Raw genomic sequence first — 15,519 nt, 5'->3', positions numbered from 1 at the left:
GAGAGCAGGTTACAGAGGTATGAGGAAAAAAAGATTTGAGATGTTTTCTCTTTGCAGGCTACGAGCTTTTTGCTACCACACAAAACCTAAAACCCTGGTCACCTAGTCAGGAACCACTTAAAATGCTGTTGTTAGGCAGCTCCCTTGGTCCAGGACTCCTTTCTGGCACCATCCTGTCTTTCATGGCACACTGTTCCAGGACTGTAACATTGTATATATCTCTCATCCTGTCCCAGTGGACATGTCTCTCAAACTGCAGCCTTTGCAATCCCCATCCACAGTCCAACAGAAATAAAAAGCTATGTTCCATGCACTGTGTGCCCTCAGCACCTTTGAGGTTGGGCTGGCCCCACCATCTCTTCAACATCTGTGACTGGTAACGCTGTGCTCCTGAAAGGGTCAGGTGCAGAAATCTGGCAAAGGATCAGGTGCATTTAAAGTTTCACAGCTGTGTCTCCATGATATGACCCTGATCACAGAGCACAAGCGAGCTGCCCTCAGCCAGACAGGAGACATTCTCAGAGGCAATGTGAAGATCTATGGAGTGTCCTCACTGCATTTCATCATCATCCTTCTGGAATCTAGCGACTATTAGGGCCTCCTCTACATCTCCATGATATGAGCCTGAGCACTGAGGGTATGTGCGCTGCCATTAGCCACACAGGAGTCAAACGTTCACAGATGCAAGGTGAAAATGTCAGGACTGTCCTCGCTGCATCTCGTCATCATCCTCCACAAACCTTGATGGTATGATAGCCTCCTGAGTGCACCTGCCTCGTCTGGCCAGTGTGATGGCCTCATTGCCGGCATCCTCGTCTTCGAGGACCTCATCATCATCTCCTTCATCATCCTGCAAAATGCAAAAAGGGGAGAGGAGGAATTTTAGAGTGAAAGAAGCATTAATCATGAAACACACAACAGCTTCGTTTGTACGTTATTAGGGCTAACATGTCCCAATGGCTTCTTAAATTGGTGGCATGGAAAGTTGAAAGGAAGAGATTCAGGTGACCAAAGGTTGTTAAGCTACAGAGGCAGATAGATTTAGGGAGAGTTCTAGAGTAAAGATTAGGCAGCTGGAGACTTGACCACCAATTGTGGTCAATTGTGACCACTAATTGTGAGTCAAAGGGCGTGGGAGGAGTGAAAGGGCAGAATCAGAGGAATAGAGTGTTCAAGAGGAGATTCCAGAGACAGAATGAGGCAACGCATGGAGGGTTTAACAGATGGAACAAAGGATTTGAACTGAATATACTGCGACACGGGCAGTGAGGATGACTGAGTCTGGAGGAGGTGCTGTGGTCAGAACTTGAAATGGACATGAAACTGCAACATGCTTGAGGAGCTTAAAGAGGAAAGAAAGGTTAGAAAGGAAGGATGGATCAAGAAAGGGTTTCCTTGATGGATTGGTGATACAGATTTTGAAGGACAGCAGAAGAGTACCTGAGCAAAACATTGACATTGGCTGGGATTTTCAGGCCCCATCGTGGTGGGACCCGCTGCAGGAGACTCGGCGGCCCAGCCAAAGGTCCATTGACTTTCGGTGAGACAGGACGGTCCCAGAAAATCCCGCCTATTGTCAGCCAACCTGGGGCCAATAAGGGCAGTTGAATGGTGAGGGGATTCAAGGAATAAGTAATGAGTCCCATGGATGAGCGAAATGAAAAAAGAGAGAGAGAAGATTGGCACGAAACATGGACTAGATTGAGCGGGCGATGGTGGGGGTGGGGAGAGGTGATGGGGCTGGGGTAAAGGAAAGGAGAAGCAATAAAGACCAGCAGGAATTGTCGCAATCTTGAAGTCAAAGAAATCCATGAGCTCCTCACATTTGGTGTGACAGGTGATCATCTGCCACCAGCTGTTATTCCTCCAGCAATGGCTCTGTGGTGATAAAAACACATAGCAATAAATGTGACATCCCTGCATCCCTTCCACTTCACAGTTCCATCATTGTCTCAATTGCCAAAGTCTGCAAATAAGATCAAAAATGCTGTATCAGATATGTAAGTGTAGGAGTTCTCACATTGAACCCCCACTTCTCTGTGTGCCAGGTCATGCACTGTCAGGTGTTGAATGATTGCCAGGACTTTCTCTTCCATTGGCGTAAGGACAGCAATGTGGTCGCTCCACCCCAACTTCACTCCCTCTCCCGGGCATCATGTGCTCTCCTTCTTGCAAGGGTGGATGAGGGCATCTTCATGAAAGATAAGGTCAACTTCGGCAGCTGAGATGTTATCATGCCAAAGAACATCTCATATGCTCTCCCTGTCATGTTGACATCCTCAGGTCTTCTGTGGGTGGCCATGCTGCCAGTGCCTACTTCATCCACTTCATGACCTGGTCCACACAAGGTTCAGTATTGCTGTGACTTGCAATAGTTGGATATTTGCAGTGCATAGGTCAGCAGCACAAAAGACCCTTATTTCTGTCACTAACAGGTTTGATGTCACTCACCTTTCCAGATGTCAGAAGGTCATTGAAGCATTTGTGGCACTGTATCCACATCCTGCTGAAGGCACTTTGGTTGCAAACCTTTTGTGTCACCTCCAGCCATACCTCCTTTGTCACTAAAGCTGGCTGCCTCCTGCCACTTTCAGGAAACAGGATAAGACAGTGTGCCCCTTACCGCCTCCACCATAACCTCAAGGGGGACATCTGAGAATTATGCTGGGGCAACCTTTGACCCCCTTCTCTCCATTATGCTCATCCCACCAAGTTGGCAGTACCAAACTGACTACAGCCGCACACAAGACTATCTGGCCAGCTTTAAATCTGCCTCCCTCAACCAATGTCCCACATCCAGATCCCACCAGCCATCCTTAATTGGACAGTGAATATGGAGGCTGCAACATAATTGGCTGCCTCATGGAAGATCCATCTTCACAACGCACCTCAGAACCCTCCAGGGTCAGGGCCCAGAAATGGTCTTATCACCATAAGATTCCGTAAGAGGAAACTAATGGGCACCATTTCACTGAATTCTAAATAAAGGCCGACTGAGTATTTTTGTGTTACTTGGAAGGTCCAATTTAAAAGCTCTAAGTGGGTGAACATGTTGGTCTGTCGTAGCCCACAGGCTTTGAGTCTCATTCTTCAGTGTTCCTGGTGCTGGCTATACTTTTCTGAAGCTAGGTTAGTAGCTCACAGGGAAAACTGATGAAGTATCTGTCTTGGGCTATGTTAGCCTGTTGCTTGCAAGTAATTTCAATGCAAGCTTGACACCTGCTAAAATTAACTGAGTCAAATCTGCTTGCAAAGCGTTGGTGCTGCAGGTCTTCACCAAGCTCCTGATGCTTTTAGAAGTGCGCACCTTGAGTGTTGGTTGCTAGTTATCACCATAGCAATACGGCCTGTGGTACACAACCATTATGTCACCTCCTCTTTCATCCCCCACAGGTGTATTGACAGTGCTGAGGAGATGTGGGAGAAGCCCAAAGAATGCTCAGAGGAGAACCATCGCTTGGAGGTTGCACCATTACCTGACTCCTGCGCACCATCCACCAGCACAGATACACATACCTCAGTCGGTGCAGCATCTCAGATAGATAGGGTGGCACATGTGCTGGAGACAGGGAGAGCAGTGGAGAGACCTGGCATAGGGCACAGGACATTTCAAGCTCAGCTCAGCAGGACTGGCGCTGAGAATTGGGTGGCGGGGCCTGACACTAAAAAGGAACTTGTAGAGCAGCGACATGAAACGTGTTTTCTTCTGTCCGAATTTCCGGAGGCACTGCACAGCCTTCCACAGAAAATGCGGGAGTCCATCTCTAGCATGAGTGACATGATGTCTCAGGTGTTTACACTGATGACCATCTCCATAGAAAGAATGCCCAACTCCATGGAAAATCAGATGGAGCAGGCTGGCCCAATCTGATGGCCTGCACACTCTGGCTGCCAGTTTGCACAACACCAATCAAAGCCCCTCCTTGGTGGCGAACACCACACTCACATGCAGTCAAGTGCTCTTGGCTAGCAGGGAAGTGCAGCCTGAGAGAAAAGATTGCGAAATAACTCATGACAGTGGAGGCTTTTCTCAAGGCACCTCCACTTCTTGGCCTTTGTCATCCCCACTCAGACAGAAATGTAAATGCTGCCTCCTGTCCCTGCAGCTGTGGCAGTCTTTGGCAGGGCTTCCACAGCCTCCGAAACGCAGAGGATGTCCACCACGGGGATCTCATGTCAGAGCAGGGGAACGAGCAGCCTGCCTCCAGCTCACAAGGGTAGCACTACGTAGAAGCAACATGTTACTGTTAGGTGAGAAGTGCTAGTATGGCCCCTACTCTTCTTCCACCCCTTGTTTGACCACAACGGTCTTCTTTTTAAAGAATATGCTTGCCAATGCGGTGAGTATTTAACTGTTTAAGAGCTATGACTGTAAAAGACACACAGACAGATTTCCTTGTAAGTTTTTAAAATAAAAGAGAATAGTGTTTATTCTACTTAACACCCGATCTAAATAAAAATAAAAACGTTGAGTCTCACACGAATATGCATTCAAGAGTTTTCACACACACAAACAGAAATAAGTTGCAAAGTGGGAGGATAGGTAAGTAGTTTAAAAGTACAAGAAACAATCAGTTGTATATGGTTTCAGTAGATTGTTGCCTTGAATGGTTTCAGACTGGGCTTGATGAACTTTCCAAATTCTTCGGCAGGACAATTTAAAGATGTTGACAGACGATTTCTAATTGGTCTCCTGGAGTCAGCTGCTGCTGTGTTGATTCTTAAAACACTACCTGAGGCATGTGGGTGGTCAAACAACAGGCAGGGTTCAAATTTGCAGCATGGATGGAGAGAGAGGGAGAATACCCACTCAGGGTCTTTCTTTTTCTGCATCTCTTCTTCTGTTCTGACTGGCTTGGAGAAAAACAGTTTCTTAAAAACACAAAGATGGTTTGTGGGCTCAACGCATGATTTCCTCTCACCAACTGACCAGTTAGCAAAACATGGACATGACAAGCTGATTCCAGATCCATGGTTTAGACATAATTCAATTATGGCTAGAGAGGTTCCCTTCTCAGCCAGGGTCCGTTGTCTAAAGTGATTATGTCTAATGGCTTGTTCCACACCCAGCTGAATATACAGGTGCTGCCTGTATGTTTTGTGAATGGGTCAGGAGATGGGTCATTCACACTCATCTAAGGTGATTGTCACTGATATATCCTTATAGACAGCCTGACTCCATCTTAGTGGCTTTGGAATTTGTAGGGTACAGTTATGCAAAATTCATCTTACAAGTTGCTGTTTAAGTCTGAATGCTGTTGTTCAGTCTTTCAAAACTCAAACCGCGGTTTCAGCCCACTCAATAAATGAAATCATTTTCAATATAAAGCATGGCTTAATAACGAATAGGAAGTGTATAAGGAAAATCTTTAGTAGCACAAAGGGATTCATGTACACAAGAATTAGAAGCAGGAGCAGGCCATTCAGCCCCATTAAAAAACCAATTTAAGTAATTATCAACACTTTCTGTCCAACCTTAAAGTTGCCGGGCAGGCGAAGAGCCCAAACGGCCTTTGCGTTTTTCAGGAAACCTCATCCATGGGCGATAGTTTCCTGAAGGTTTTATTAAATAAATAAATCATTATTGCTCAATTCATAAACATGTCACATGAGGGGACATATGTAGATCATTTTTATGTTTCTTTATTAAAAAATCTCAACATGTACTTAATCTGCGCTCTTTCGCACACACGTAAAACGGCGGCACGGAGCTGATTGGCTCCGCATCCGCCCACACCCATTCCTGACCAGCCCACCCGTCATTCAGAAACTTCTCCCCATTGTCAAGACCCCTACTTTGTTGCAAAGCTCCGCCCGCACGACCCTCCAATCCTGGTCAGTTCCATCCCAGTGAATGGAATGAACAGCCTTGATCAGGAGGAAAGGTTGCGAAGGTGCTGGTTGGCTGTGTGACTGTAGGAAGGAGGTTTGGTTGGGGGGGTGAGAGGGTGGGGGTGGTTGCACAATGGTCTCAATGGAAAGCTTGCAATGTTCCAAGCATAATTTTCAAATGTGCTGTAATTTGAAAAAAAATACAAAGAGAAAAAAATCAGTGACATCACTGGAAAGCAGTTAATTGATTGGTTGGTGAGTATCACTGCTGTTTTCCCTTTCCCCAAAGTTAGGGAGTGAGTCAAAATAGCTGGGAGATTTAAAATGTTAACAAATTAAGTAAAGCATTTTGTTAGCTTCCCTATATTTAAGTGACACTAACAGAAGAGAAGTGGGTAGTTGGTAAGCATTATCTTTTATTTTTAAGTAGTAAGGTTTATTAGGAACATTTATTATCAGTAGTAGAAGCTTTACTAATAGTAAAGTTTATTAATAGGAACAAGATTTATTATCTAATAGATAGAGGAAGGCAGTGTTGCTCTGACCTCTAGAATGCACATCCTGTGCTATGTGGGAACTTCAGGCACTTCATGTGTCCTGGATAACCATATGTGCAGGAAGTGTCATCAGCAGCAGCAGCTCGAGCTCCATGTTTTGGAGCTTGAACAGCAGCTGACATCACTGTGATGCATCTGTGAGGCTGAAAGCTTTGTGACAGCACATTTACAGATGTGATCACCCCGTAGCTTAAGCATATGCAGGGACAGTCAAGAAGAAACAGGCAGGCAGCGCAGGGCAATTTCAAAGTTTTCAGATGAAACAAAACTTGGAAGCAGTGTAAACTGGGAGGAGGACAGTTTAGAACTTCAAAAGGACATAGACAATTTGGTGGAGTGGGCAGAAAGGTGGCAGATGAAGTTCAGAGATGTGGAGAAGTGTGAGGTGATGCATTTTGGTAAGATGAACATGGAGAGACAATATAAAATAAGGGGTACAATTCTCAAGGGGGTGCAGGAGCAGCGGGACCTGGGTGTATATGTGCATAGATCATTGAAGGTGGCAGGACAGGTGGAGAGAGCAATTAATAAAGCATACAGCATCCTGGCTTTATTAATAGGGGCATAGAGTACAAGAAGAGGGAGATTATGCTGAGTTTACTTAAGACATTAGTTAGACCTCAGCTGGAGTATTGTGTACAGTTCTGGGCGCCACACTATGGGAAGGATGTGAATGCATTGGAGAGATTGCAGAAGAGGTGTACAAAAGTGTTTCCAGAGATGAGAAACTTCAGTTATGAAAATAGATTGGAGAGGTTGGGACTGTTCTCCTTGGAGAGAAGAAGGCTAAGAGGAGATTTGATAGAGGTGTTCAAAATCATGAGGGGGCTGGACAGAGTAGATAGGGAGAAACTGTTCCTGCTCATAAAAGGATCGAGAACGAGAGGACACAGATTTAAAGTGATTTGCAAAAGAAGTAAATGTGATGTGTGAAAAAGCTTTTGCACTCAGCAAGTGGTTCGGATCTGGAATGCACTGCCTGTAAGTGTGGTGGAGGCAGGTGCAATCGAGGCATTCAAGAGGGCATTAGATGACTATTTGAATAGAAACAAGGTGCAGGGGTACGGGGAAAAGGCAGGAGAATAGCACTGAGTCATAATGCTCATTTGGAGAGCCGTTGCAGACACAATGGGCCTAAAGGCCTCCTTCTGTGCCATAACATTCTGTGATTCTGTGATTCCTCTGAGTGCACCCCACTCTCCAACCAGTATGGAACACTGAATACTGATGAAAGTGATGGTTCATCTAGGGCGTGCAGCCAGAGCCAAGTCCATGGTACCACGGCTGTACAGGGGTTGTTGGTGGTGCTCAAAGACGACCGGAATAACAAAAGTGATAGGAGATTCTAAAGTTAGGGGAATGGACAGGCGTTTCTGTGGCCACAGATGTGAATCCAGGATAGTATATTGCCCCCCTGGTGCCAGGATGTAGGATGCCACTGCGCGGCTGCAGTGAACAGCCAGCGGTCGTAGTCCACATTGGTACCAACAATATAGATAGAAAGAAGGATGTGGTCCTACAGTCAGAATTTAGGGAGCTAGGCAGAAAATTAGCAAGCAGGACCTCAAAAGTAGTAATCTCTGGATTACTCCCAGTGCCATGCACAAATGAGTATAGAAATAGGAGGATCAAGCAGATGAATGCATGACTGGTGAGATGGTACAGGAGGAAGGGTTTAGATTCCTGGGACATTGGGACCAGCTCTGGGGGAGATGGAACTTGTATAGGCAGGATGGTTTGCACCTAAGTAGAGAAGAGATAGTTCAAGTACAGTCAAGATATATTCCCTCGAAGGGGGAAGACAGGGCAAACAAAACCAGAGCTCCCTGGATGGCGAAAGAGATAGAGATTAAGATGATAAAGAAAATGTGTGTTTATGACAGATGTCAGGTGGTTAATACAATCAAGAACCAGGCTGAATATAGAAGGTTCATAAGGGAAGTGAAAAAGCAAATAAGAAAAGCAAAGAGAGGGTATGACAAGAGACTTGCAGCTAATATAAAAAGGAATCCAAAAGTCTTCTTTAATATTATATAAATATTAAAAGTGCAGTAAAAGGAGGAGTGGGGCCAATTAGGGACCAAAAAGGAGATTTACACATGAAGGCAGAATGCATGGCTGAAGTACTAAATAAATACTTTGTATCTGTCTTTACCAAGGAAGAAGGTGCTGCCCAGATCATTGTGAAGGAGGAGGCAATTCAGGCATTTGAAGAGCTTAAAATTGATAAGGGGGAGATATTGAATAGGTTACCTGTACTTAGATTTGATAAGGCGCCAAGACCAGAGGAGATGCATCCAAGGATACTGAGGGAAATGAGGGTGGAAATTGAGGAGGCATTGGCCATAATTTTCCAGTCTTTCTTAGACTATAATATTGATAATTTGGGACAAAATTAATAGTCGCTTGGGCTAATGCCAGTTAATTAAGGAAAGCCAGCATGGATTTGTTAGGAGAAAATTGCGTTTAACTAACTTGTGGAGTTTTTGATGAGGTAACAGAGGGGGTTGATGAGCGCAATGCTATTGATGTGGTGTACATGGACTTCCAAAAGGCATTTGATAAAGTGCTGCACAAAAGACTTGTGAGCAAAGTTATGGCTCATGGAGTAAAAGGGATAATAGCAACAAGGATACAAAATTAGCTGAGCGACAGGAAACAGAGGGGAGAATTTTTACTCATCAGGTGGGCGCGTCCAACCCAATCGAGCATAAAATGACGCATGATGACATCAGGTGAGCGTCCCAACGTCATCGCAGACTCACGCAATATTTCGGTTGGCAGACAGGCGCCAGAGTTGGCAGCACAATTATAAGGCCTATTCAGGCCATTAAAAAGGTAATTGAAAGACATTTTTCGCTGCCCATCCAACCTTACGGTAGGTGTTTCAGACTGCAGGAAGGTTTGTTGTAGAATTCCCCAGGAGTCGTTGTTAGGACCCTTGCTCTTCCTAATATACATTAATAACCTAAACCTTGGTGTACAGGGTACAATTTCAAAATTTGCAGATGATACAAAACTTGGAAGCATTGTGAACAGTGAGGAGGATAATGTAGTACTTCAGAAATACATACACAAGTTGGTGGAATGGGTGGGCAAGTGGCAGATGAAATTTAATGCAGAGAAATGTAGAAAGTGTCGAAGTGTAGGAAGAACGGGGAAAGACAATATAAAATAAAGGGGACAATTCTAAATGGGTACAGGAGCAGAGAGACCTTGGTGTATATGTGCATAGGTTATTGAAGGTGGTAGTACAGGCTGAGAGCGCGATTAATAAAGCATACGGCATCCTAGGCTTTATTAATAGGGGGATAGAGCACCAAAACAAAAAGGTTACATTAAACTTGTATAGAACACTGGTTTGACCTCAACTGGAGTATTGTCTCCCCTTCTGAGTGCCTCACTTTACGTAGATGGGAAGGCACTAGAGACAGTGCAGAAAAGATTCACAAAAATGGCTCCAGGGATGAGGAACTTCAGTTATGTAGATAGATTTGAGAGGTTGGGACTGTTTTCCTTGGAGAAGAGGAGGTTGAGAGAAGATTTGATAGGAGTATATAAAATCATGAGGGGGTTGGAGAAAGTAGATGGGGAAAACAGTTCCCATTGGCAGAAGGATTGAGAACAAAGATTGCACAGGTTTAAAGTAATTGGGAAAAGAAGCAATGGAGGCATGAGGAAAAACCCAGTGAATGGCTGGGATCTGGAATGCACTGCCTGAGAGTGTGGTGAGGGCAGGTTCAATTGAGGCATTTAAGAGGGAATTGGATTATTATATGAAAAGGAAGGATGTTCAGGACTACGGGGAGGAGACGGGAGAATGGCACTAAGTAAATTGCTCCTTTGGAAAGCCAGCGCAGACAATGGGCCGAATGGCCTCCTACTTTGCTATAACTATTCTGTGATTCTGTTAGTGTTACTGGTCTACACACTAGCTGTCTAGTCAACTGAGTTAACTGGCCCCTCATGCACTCAATGGGGACCTGAAATATTGAGCATTTAAAAAAACAGTACAAGTCATATGAATGGCCATTGAAAATGTTGACTGCTCACTCAAGGAGAAGTCGGCAACAATAAGGTTGGGTGTAACAGCAAGAAGAGGGATATGGATAAAATTAGAACAGATGGTATATGTCTAATGCAATTGTTCCTAAATTTATCTTCTCTTGAAAACTAGCCCAAAAATAATCAGTGTTGCCTAAAAAGCCTTTCCCTTATTAAGCTTAGCCATCTAACATTGAAGGTACATTTCCATCTGATTAATATAGCAACCAGCTGTGGAGCCATTGAGCATCAGTTCATCGGTACTGTTTAAAATTAGAGTTTGGCATTGCATATTGATTGTACAAATACTAACTACATGGGAATCAACATTTACCACAATTATTTATTTTTAAAATTTTTTTAATATGTGGGATTTTTTGGAGCATGATTATATATGCTGAGAGATGTGCTGATAAACTTGCACTCACTCACTCTCACATATACAGTACTCCCATTCACTCACCCAGCCTCACAAAAACACTGCTATCACATAAACTCAGTCACTGTCACACATGATGGTCAAATGTAATGCTCCCCCGCCGGGAACAGGCTGGGAAGCAGAAGATCCCATCGCCTTCCCGGCTCCCTCCAATTAAGTCTGGGGTAAGAAGAGTCAATGATGACAAGTGAGGGACCCAAAGGAAGACTTTCGCCTGCCCTTTACAATGACCTCCCACTTCCCCACACCACCCCCTCTCTGGGACCTCCCAGACTGGCCCCAGTGATCACCCCACTCACCTTTGTCCGGGAGCTCCGGTGACGATCTACAGCCCGATCTGCAGCACCAGCATTGGCTATCACTCCTGGTGGCACTGCCAGTATTGGAAAGCTGCCAGCCTCTGATTGGCCAGCACCTCTTGAAGGCAGGCCATCAACTCCACACCAGAAAGTGTGATGCAGGAGCCGGGAACCTCGTGGGCTGCCTTATTGATACTTAATTCCAATGGGCTTCCCGGAAATGGCCATGGCGGGGTTGCCACTGGCCCATCACCATGATCATTAAATTCCACCCGATGTTCCCACTTTTCCAATCCTGTGCCTCTAGCTGTGCTTGAGGAGTGTGTGTGTCAGGGAATTGGGATGACATTGTTGTAGCACTATTTCTGACTTGTGCTCTTGTCAAGCATAACTCCCTACTGGGAGAACAGGATGATTGAATTTAGACTATAAAGTCAATGGTCTTGAAAATGAAATGGCAATCAGAGGTTGGAGTAAAGGTTTTTGAGTTATTTCAATGATCCATTGTGTAGTTTAGAAATTACTGCTTTGAAACAAAGTAATTTAATTGCTTTGTTTTTATTTCAAGCTTGAAACGATCTTGATAGCTCATTACTGATTGGCACCTTCCACTTCTTGCTGATTAAGTGAGCTGTCTTTGATTGTTTCACGATTAGTCAATGAATTATTTGAGCCAATCACAATGAACATGTGATATTTTTGAGTTGTTGCACCTTCGAGACAGAATTACATTGAAAAAAACGTCTGGATTTTGCTGTAAGAATAATGGTGAGGCTGTCGCCATTCGCTGCTAGAATTGCCAACTTCCAGCATCTGCATGTGAGCAGTTAAACGCAGAAGTCAAGAATTGCTGTCCAATTTGCCCTGCTCTTCCACATCAGTACCTTGTTGTTAGACTTAGCATTCAATTGCATGAAGGGCTTGAGTGTCACTTGGGTAAGTGCTCCTTATCCATTAGACACCCACCAAACTTGACAGAAAAAGTGAGACCTTGTTAATTCTAGTGTAAGTGAATTTTCGACAGCATAATATGTCTTGATTACTACCAAACTACTTCCCTGCCACTGAAAATGTATTTTTACATATGTGGACTCTCATTCCTTCAGATTTTGATTATTGTTGGAGGTTTAAAAACTTTTTTTTTACTTTTTCCTTTTGACTCTTCTCTCTCTCTTAGTCCCATCTTTCTTTCCCTCGCTTTCTCTCCATGATTTAAAATTGAATTAAATATTCTAGAAGCATTTTCTGGTTTAGGCTCTGCATGGCTCGGTAAGGATTCTTCAATCTGATTGGTTGCAACTGCATGTTGTTCCTTACCCTGCTCACAAAGACCACAGATCTCCAATAGAGGGCATAGTATTGTATTGGACTCCCGATGACTGTAAATTGCCACACAAAAGTCCACAAAAGTTCTGTGGGTTGCTGTAATATTAATGAATGGCAAACGCCATTCGTTTAGCACTGATTGCAAATCTGGGCCATTACTTCTGTTCCTTTTTTTCTTCACAACTTCCTTATTTATTCACTAGTATATATTTTATTATTTGAGACTTTTTTGGTTGAAGCTTTTTGCCTTGTGCTCATCAGATAATGCTAAAGTGGGACCCAGTTCCACAATCTAGGGAGTGTTTATGTGAGATGAGATTGAACAGCTTAGTTATCAGGTTACTACCTGACACTGCACTGTGCTTGGTCTGAGTGTGCAAATGCACTCTCTTCTCATACAGTATAAATTTGTTGTTTCCCTTACATTGGTATTCTTGCGAATTGTCCTGATGAGTGCAAAATGAAAAGCTTCAACAAAAAATACTCAAGTTCTGTACCTTTTATCTGTTAATTTAATGACATGCTAACTTTCAATGCAGTCCAACCTTCTTCAAACAATACATGATACATGGGGCCCTTGGGGTGTTTAGGGAGAAGAGGATAGAGTATATAATTAAAAATACACAATTTCTTACACTGTAATGCAGGGTTTATTTCTCATTTGAAAAAGCCTTGATAACTTACACATGTCTAGAATCTTCACCACATACGCATTTTTCCCATTATTGGTATAAAATTTAGGATTTTGCTGCCATTGTGCATGTTATTTCCCTTGTATTTCTCCCAAACTCAAAACCATGCAGTGCTGAAAGGTTTAAATGTGACTGAATTATCAGCTTCAAACTACAAGCACCCCCTGGTGGTGTGGAGGGTACATATCAAGGGTGCGGTGCTGGGAGAGGTTCTCTGGTGAGACTGAAACTCACCGGCTGTTATGAATCAGGCTTCCAGTTGTTGACAGTGATCTTTTTCTTGCTGACATTTTACATATTTGTTTTTCAAATTGCCCCCTCGTAGCTTAGTTTAAGAACGTGACTCATAATAATGAGTCCTCATATAATTAAAAGTAGATGGAAGCACTAAGAAAGGCAATTGGTTAAAAACATTCTTTGTAGCAACAGCCCTTATGAAGGCCCACACTTTTTTTTACAACAGAGGTCCGTTTCACGAAGGAAGTTTTAAAGTATACCGGTTCAAGCCTTTTCTGCTCCTGGATCCTCTTCTGGCTTTTTTTCCCTGGCAGAAAAGCCACAGCGATTTCCCTGTTCACGCCATCAGCTGAAAGCACAGTCTGAGCCTGATGGTGTTCTTGCTGCATGCTCAGAAGACCAGGTTAAACAGCAGGGCATCTGCGAGTATGTGGCCCGGCAGATTTTAACCACCAGGTTTTGGCTGGGCAGATAGAGTTAAAATAGTGTCAGCTTCATGCACTTCCAAATCCCAGTTGGTTGCAGAACAAAGCAGTGTACCCTCTGACCTTGCAATGCATCTTACCCCAACCACAGAACGGCATGTTAGTACGTACACTTGCGCGCCAGGTTCTTAACTTTCACTCCAGTTGCTGGCCCCAAACCAATTCATGAAATGCCTGCCACTTGCCCCCCTTTGTCTATTGTACTACAGAGAACAGCCTGTGGGCCTATGGTTTACTGATGCTTCAAAACCTTTAAATCAGCTATTAATATAGCCATTGTCGCTTTGCCAAATTTCAGCATATGAGTTTATCTCAAGCAGCCATTGTGTGAGAAAAGATCCAAAGGAAAATTTATCTGAGAAACTTTGGTGGATTGTATTCTATTATTAGTTTCTGAAATCTGGCACTGATATTCCATGTGAAAACAAGGACGATACAAAGTAGTAAAGTCATTAGCAAATTTAAGATTCTAGCTCAGGCTTCAATAAAAGTCAAGGGTATCTTTGTGAGTATTTGAATGACTACTGGGATTTCATCCACATAGCAGAGCCCATGGCTAGTGTTGCCTAATAATTAAATGGAATACATGCCAGTCCTCAAAACTTTATGAAGAACATTGAGGATAAGGAAAGCCAGCTCCAATCAAAACTTTTGGATATTTGTCCATCTTTGTTCAAAACATTATTTTGGCTAATATTTGGCCAGTAAATAATAATAAGATTTTTTTCCAAAGAAAGAAGCATTGCACACAGTCCATTCAAGCTAATACTTGTGTACACATCCATTATTGGTGCATCTGAATTATTGGGCGAAACTTGTAAAGAGAGAGAAGGGGCACCAAGATGGCCAGATCACATTTTTAATGGTGTGTTCACACACTGGGCATGTTCATAACATATGAATACATTACAGTGCTTTCCTAATTAAAAAAAGCTTTTTTTTTTAAAAAAAACTATTTACAATTGCAGTAACTATACGACTTCAAAAACAAACAAATCTCCGCGAATATCCACATTTCACAAAATAACAACTGACTTGTTTTTCACTTTACCTGTAAACTGTACCTATAAATCAAGTCTGACGACAGGTTTACGTAGTCTTCCTGATCATCTCACAGATTTCGGAGTCAAGTTTTGGACTGTCTGGCTCCAGTTCAGGACTCTCAGAAGATCATGTTTTTTTTTGAAATGGTGCTTGAAATGAACTGGTTCAAATGCAGGCATAATCTCGTTATCAAGTAGATCATGTTCACATTTTGGATCAGCCCTCGCTGGGATAATGTGATCTACACGAACACTTAACTCTGTTCCACCAATTTCAGCTAAGTATCGAATAGAACCACAAGCTTCTATGACATTTCTCATGTCCCACTTATGTGACTTGTGAGGTGGGGGGGGATTCAGCACACGAATATGTTTTGTTTCTTCTGAAACTATGGGCAGAATTTTACGCCGGCGGGATTTTATGGTCCCGCCAAAGTTAATGAACTATTGAACTGCTTGCCACATTCTACAGCCCCAAGCCTGCCACGACAGGGCCATAAAATTCCGCCCTATGTTCTCTTCTGTTTGTGAGGTGCTGACATTTCTGACCGGACTGTTTTCGTTC

General features: G+C 43.5%; 1 protein-coding gene across 1 annotated transcript in view; it reads right to left on the bottom strand.

Moving 5' to 3' along the window:
* Positions 1-13,893, bottom strand: part of LOC144691708 (uncharacterized) — a 371,588-nt gene extending 357,695 nt beyond the window's left edge. Inside the window, exon 1 of the mRNA XM_078560070.1 lies at positions 13,687-13,893. The gene's annotated coding sequence lies outside the window, so the exon portion shown is untranslated. The remainder of the gene's footprint in view (positions 1-13,686) is intronic.
* Between the last annotated feature and the right edge of the window lie 1,626 nt (positions 13,894-15,519).

Source organism: Cetorhinus maximus, chromosome 16 (genome assembly GCF_964194155.1).
Source record: "Cetorhinus maximus chromosome 16, sCetMax3.hap1.1, whole genome shotgun sequence".
Lineage (NCBI taxonomy): Eukaryota > Metazoa > Chordata > Chondrichthyes > Lamniformes > Cetorhinidae > Cetorhinus > Cetorhinus maximus.
The sequence above is the reverse complement of the archived record's forward strand: the minus strand, read 5'-3'. Positions and strand labels throughout refer to the sequence as shown.